Here is a 6,157-nt window from a genome sequence, read left to right on the forward strand (position 1 = left end):
TTGATTCAATGAGTTTAACGTATTAGGTTCAATAGCGATTCGCAGATACCTTTGTCTTTACCGCAAGTTTTAAAACTACTATATGTGCTCCACTCAATAGATGGGACATTGAAATCGAGCATCCATCGAGTATAACGTCTCGATCATTGTGTTGAGATAAGAAACCTTTGATTTGTTGATCTCACTCTAGCATTGTGTTGTCTCCGTCGACTGGCGGTCTGCAAAATGCGCATACATAAATTATTTTGGAATCAGGACTTATAATTGAGCACCAAACACTTCCCAAGTGCTTCTTTTGCTCTTTGTTACCCGTCTTAATATATTACACAACTGTTTTTACTTCATTACACCTAACCGTATTAACATTCTTCTTTTTCCTTCTCTCATCTGTCTTCATATCCTCCTCTTCCGTAATCCACGGTGTTTTCCTATTAACAGTTCCTATAGTTTCTCTTTCGGCTTTCGACACCCCTTTCTTATGTAATTCCATTCTTTAAATATGGTACTGTTTATGGACTGCCTGCTGTTACTCTTTTCTTTTCAAATCAGTCAGTCTTTCTACTCTCCATTTCCTAAACCGACTTCCCTGCTTCCTCTGTGATAATATTGGGATTTGAATCATTGCTAACGTATTACACACCATTACTATGGGAGGAGAGACGATTATAAGAAAACAGGTGAAGATGTTTCCAAGAAATAGAGAGGGTAAGTTCAATATTGAAGTTAAAGGACAAAAATAGAGAGTAGGTGCAATAAAACAGTTTTGGTCAATGATGGGCAAAGTAAGAGCTGGGATATTAGAAGAAGGATTCACGTTGGGTGAAGGAGAAACTTTCGCAATGAAAAGAGAGAGGACAAAGAGGAACTTGAGCATAGATACAAAGAAAAGATAAGTGAAAACCTTGATATGCAGAGTGTTTCTAAACGGCTTGGAAACTTGATTGCTGATGCAATAGGGTAAGTCCAGAATGGAGTCTTTTGAGAAGCGGATTTGTTGGAGGATTGAAAAACTAAAATGGACTGGAAGAAATGTGAGGAGGAGGAAGAAGAAAGAATATTGTTGGGATACCATCAAAGAAGGCAGTGAAAATTGGTACAGTGCATGGTGAGTGGCAGTGGTATTTTGAAAACTGTGAGAAAGGAGAAGGAGAATGTTGCGTGAAAGTACTGGAGGAAGCGAAAAAAAAAGGTTGGATAGAATGAAGGGTAATAGAATGTTCGTACTAGTGGAGTTGGTAGTCTACCCGTAATAATAATAAGGTAAACCATGTAAAATTCACGTTTTTAAGAGGAGGGTTGAATGGGGTTGCCAAAAGCTCTGCCTGGCACCACTAACGCCACGGCACTGCCAATGCATGGATTGGTTGGCCCGTACCACGGTCCTCTCGATGACGGTACCCCGACGACCAAAGGCTGAGAGAGGGGAGGGAAGTGAGACCCCCTCCCCCACCGGCTACCTCCTCCGGTCGCTCCAGGAAGCGGGGAAAGTGAATTCTCGCGCGCCGCCCGCATTCAAAGATCACGTTTCCATGAGTCTTAAAAAAAGGAGCCAAGCGGAGCACGCACGTGTCGCAGCTAACGAATGATTCAACGTCTTCCGGAAAACGAACCACGACCAGACTTCTTCACAACTTCCAAAAAATCTAATGGAATCGGGCGCAATTCTGTAAAGTCTTGTCTTAATAACAATTTATTGAACTATCGAACTTATCAACTCGAATTTGGTTTTGTTTGGCGAGGGTTGAGAGACCTCAAAGCGTGCCGTGCGACCGCGGCACGTGTGCGGAATACGAAGTCCGTGCATCGAGGACAGTTACTTTCCCTGCGCCGTTTCCCACAGGCGTCTGAGTAAATCGCGCCGCTTGGGCCTGCACTCAACCTGTGCTGTCAGTTTCATTACTCAGTGGAATTACAAGCCATGCAATAAATGGTGATGAGTGCGGAATATTTACGCAATTTAAAATCGAGTTTTCATCTGATATCATGGCCGGTATAAATAAAACGAACAATCAGCGAGACACGGCCAACATTTGAAGCGAACCAAAACTTTGTAACAAAGTGAAAATAAGGAAGGAAAAACGGATCATCCTCGTAGAGTTGAACTTTCGATATCGGAATGTGCTTCATATATAAATATGAATAAATATATGAATGTTTATGCAAATACAAGTATGTAGTTGTAATTGCAGGTATTCTACCGGTTAACGTTGGTAATAAATGAACACAGCCTATAAAACTGAACAACGAAACATTAACTTGCCTCTCCTAGCAAAACAGAACCTTACATTTGACCCTACAGTAAATCCTTCATCGATTCCGCGTAATTATTTTTTTTTAATTTTATTTATTTAACACTTTACGAGGCACCACTAGGGTGTGTGGCAGGGGGTGATGGCATACCAAACTACCCCTGTCCCGAAACACCTTTCCCTCCTCGCGCGGTCGTACAAGCGTTATTTTATTCTGATCCCTCCTCGTTCGTGGAAAAAATGACGTCTTAAATCTACTTGCTCTGCACTTAGTCTCTCGCATTTTTTGACATAATTTCTCCTACCGTAATACGATAGGTTTAATGAAACATTTTCAACGTCATTGCTAAAGAGACATCCTCCCACGTCCTTCATTCCGTAGGGAACTGCCGAGTTACATGCTTTTCAAATACATGTATACATACAACTATTTTTTAAGAAACTTCGCAGGGTGCCACAGGTTTAAAATGTGACATGGAAGAAGACGGTAAAATGAAAATAACTGGAAAAAACATTTTGTGAGAATGTTTTTAATTTTATAATATATTACTCATTATCGAAATCATATGTCTATTGTAGTTTCTCCCCAGATTGGGATGTAAATGGGGGAGGAATGCGAAAGGGGTAGAGCACTTGTTTACGATGGTTACGAAGGGTACGCTACTGTGAGGCACCGTCTAGAATCCTTGAGAGTCGAGATTTTTATCGAGTTTTCGTTTAAGTAGAAAGTTGTTGGTGAAATTGGAGAGTTAGATTCATGCAGGTAAGATAAGATTCTAAGAAACTACGCGAAATACCAGTAACTTTTGACGAAGTAATCCGCTAAATGTGCATTACAATGGAAAAATTTTAGAGTGTAAAAAAACCAATCGTCTTGACCGGGAATCGAACCCAGATCCCTCGATGTCTATTTAGTGGATGACTCCGTTAAAAGTTAATGTCGCGGCATCTCCCGATGTTTCTTCGATTTGTCAAAGGTAAAATACCATAGTGTTTAAAGTTGGCTTTATCGCATTGGGCACGACTACGAATGCCTGGGACATTAATGAACGGTATTTCGTCACAAAATATTGTTCCTTTAAAGCCCCCGAAATTTTGGAATGTAAGAGTACCTAAGCCAGGTAGCTTAAGTGGTTAAAGCACTCGGCCAAACATCGAGGGATCTGGGTTCGCATCTCGGCTAAGGCGAATGATTTTTACGCTCTGAAATTGTTGCATTGTCATGGATAAGAAATTTTGCGAAATGGGAAGACGGATATTTGTCGGTGAAAGCACGTTGGTCCTCTTTAGTCCTGATACGATTAAATAATATAATAATAATATTTCATGTGCGCTTCTTTCCCAGTAAGTTCTCATTACTTGCTTCCAATTGATTCGCCTTGTCATTCCGGTATCTGCTTGTCGAGCGTTACTGTTTGCTCTGTTATCTGGGTTACTCATTGTTAAACACTCCCAAATAACCCGCTAATAGCAATCAATTAAATTAATGACACATTTTAAAGAGTTTATCCATAGAATTCAAATTGTTTAAGAAAGGGAACCGTAGTTTTATCGTAAAGTTCTCAACTTTCACAAGACTTCTTGGCCTCTGATTTCCAGAATAAAACTGTTAAATGAAATAAAAGACTGGCGATAGTAGCAATAAAACACCCCTATACTATTTATACCCCTTCCTGGGATTGAATGAGGGTAGGAAATGGAGGAGGTATGCGGAGTTGAAGAGAGGCTTGTTGTAAAGCACGATGTTGGGTTATGTTTTACCAGGAGAGAGGACCACCTTAATCAAAAATTAGGAGAGAACTATCTTAATACATGGATACCTGTTTATATTATTATTATTATTATTAAGTAATCTACCGATTATGGTAGGTTTTTTGATAGACATAACTACTAAATAAATATTTTGTGACTCCTAACACAACACAATCCAGCATCCTACCCTACATCAAGTCCTTCTTCATCTCTGAGTACCTCCTTCCTCCCTTCATCCCGTCCAACATCCCTATCCTGTTCCTTCCCTTTTCTCGTTTGCGCGAAATTTTAATTTTTGGCTTCGTTTGGTCGGCACGATTTGATAAGCAATCGGAGACATTCGGTGAAAAAACTTTTTGTCGGGTGGTCGAGAATAAAATAATATTCAATCTTCTTAAATTCTGCTTTTTTCCGACAGGAAATCATAAAGTATTCTTAACCTAAGTACATACATCATACGTCCTCATAACTGCCGACGAATTCCTGCATATACAGGTACCTGTACGATAACCCAACATTCATTCTCTGGAGGAACGGAGGGGCTATCCTTACAGTAGCGGTGCCGCCGCCGGCCGAGGGTTGGGCACCATTGTTCTCAGGCATTACTATTCATCGCTTATCATTTAAAGAATACGACTACTACAGCCAGGCCTCACGGAACCATATCGTGACCATAGACGTGGTCCACTATTCCCCATGTATCTGTTCTGCACGTGTGTACAAGTATCCGTGACTCTATTGCTCATTCAGTACGATTGTGAGGATCGAACTGTGATCTTATTTTGTGGAGTCAATGACACTGAGAAGACGGCGTACATAAATTATCACGCTGTTAATGGCCGTATTTCGATGTCCCTACCCACATCCCCTGTTATGCCAGAGTAGACTATCGATAAACTCATGTCTCTAAGCCTTAATAACAATTATTTTGCATGTTATTGTTTCAATCCATCACTGCTCGTGGAATGAGTAATTGAGTTGATTTCCCGTTGCCCTCCTCGATAGTGTTTTTTGGCGTGACACCATCACTCGATGACCGTCACGACGCCTCACGGAGGAACGGACACAGTGCGGACTACCTTTCATCTGGCCCCTGCCCTTCAACTTTTCTGGCATGGGTGACCCTTCTAGGAGCAAATATCATTGTTTCCGAGAGCACAGGTCTTCCCTTCCACGCATAAGCCCTTCCACCATGATAGACGTAGAGTGGAGGCTTTGGAATGTGGGTGTGGAGAATGTTGGAACAGGTAAAATGGGTGGAAAGGAAAACTAATGAAGTACATCTACTAGTCGCGGTGGTAGAGGAGATAAGGTTGTTGGAAGAAATCCAAAGGAGGCAGGAGGTCGATGTAGGACAGTTTAATGGTGGATGAAATGTTGAAGTCTGAGATAGAGGGAAAAGAATAATTAAGCAAGTGAGGTGTATGGAAGAAAAGAATTGGCATTTTTTTACAGAATAAAGGGAGGTAGAATGTACTTATTTTGACTTGGAGAAGTGTTTATTGTAGTGTTTAGGGTATCAGATTGTCTCCATAGGCGTGGTTTGCAGCTGTAAGCCTGTTCGTCTGGGTCCATCCAAAACCAAATTTAAACGGTAGACTACGAGGCAGAATTGAAAAGTGAAGGCCGTTTTCTTCTATTTAATTATTGGCGGGTCAGAACACAGTTCTTCTCATGCAACGCCATCTATTGAACGTTTCCGAAGCCACTGAGTTTATTGTTTTGGTACAATTGTTGCTTGCCTGTCGGTGAGCGCAAATAACGATGTCAGAGAAAATCGTTGCTCCCGCCAGTTGCGGAGTGCGGTGCTGTGATTCGATTTTTGTGTTTGCAAAGGGTTTGAAAGGCAGGGAGTGCTGGCCAAATTCATTAGGGGTTCTACCTATGGGCCTACGCACATTAATGAGTGAAAAAAGACTGCACAAATGCGTCGAGACTTCAAAAATGGCCGCGCAAATGTGCATAAGCAAGAGCGGAGAGGCAGGCCCAGTATCCGGATGGGTGATGCAATCGTTCCAAAAGTGGTTGAAGAGCTGTGACCTGATCGATGATTGACGATTACTCTGACCGATAAAATTCCCTTTGCTGGACGCACCATTATTTACACGACTCTTACGAAAAAGCTCGGATATCACACATTGTGTGCAAGGTGGGTA

Source organism: Hetaerina americana, unplaced genomic scaffold (assembly GCF_022747635.1).
Source record: "Hetaerina americana unplaced genomic scaffold, ioHetAmer1.1.p SCAF_52, whole genome shotgun sequence".
Taxonomy (NCBI): domain Eukaryota; kingdom Metazoa; phylum Arthropoda; class Insecta; order Odonata; family Calopterygidae; genus Hetaerina; species Hetaerina americana.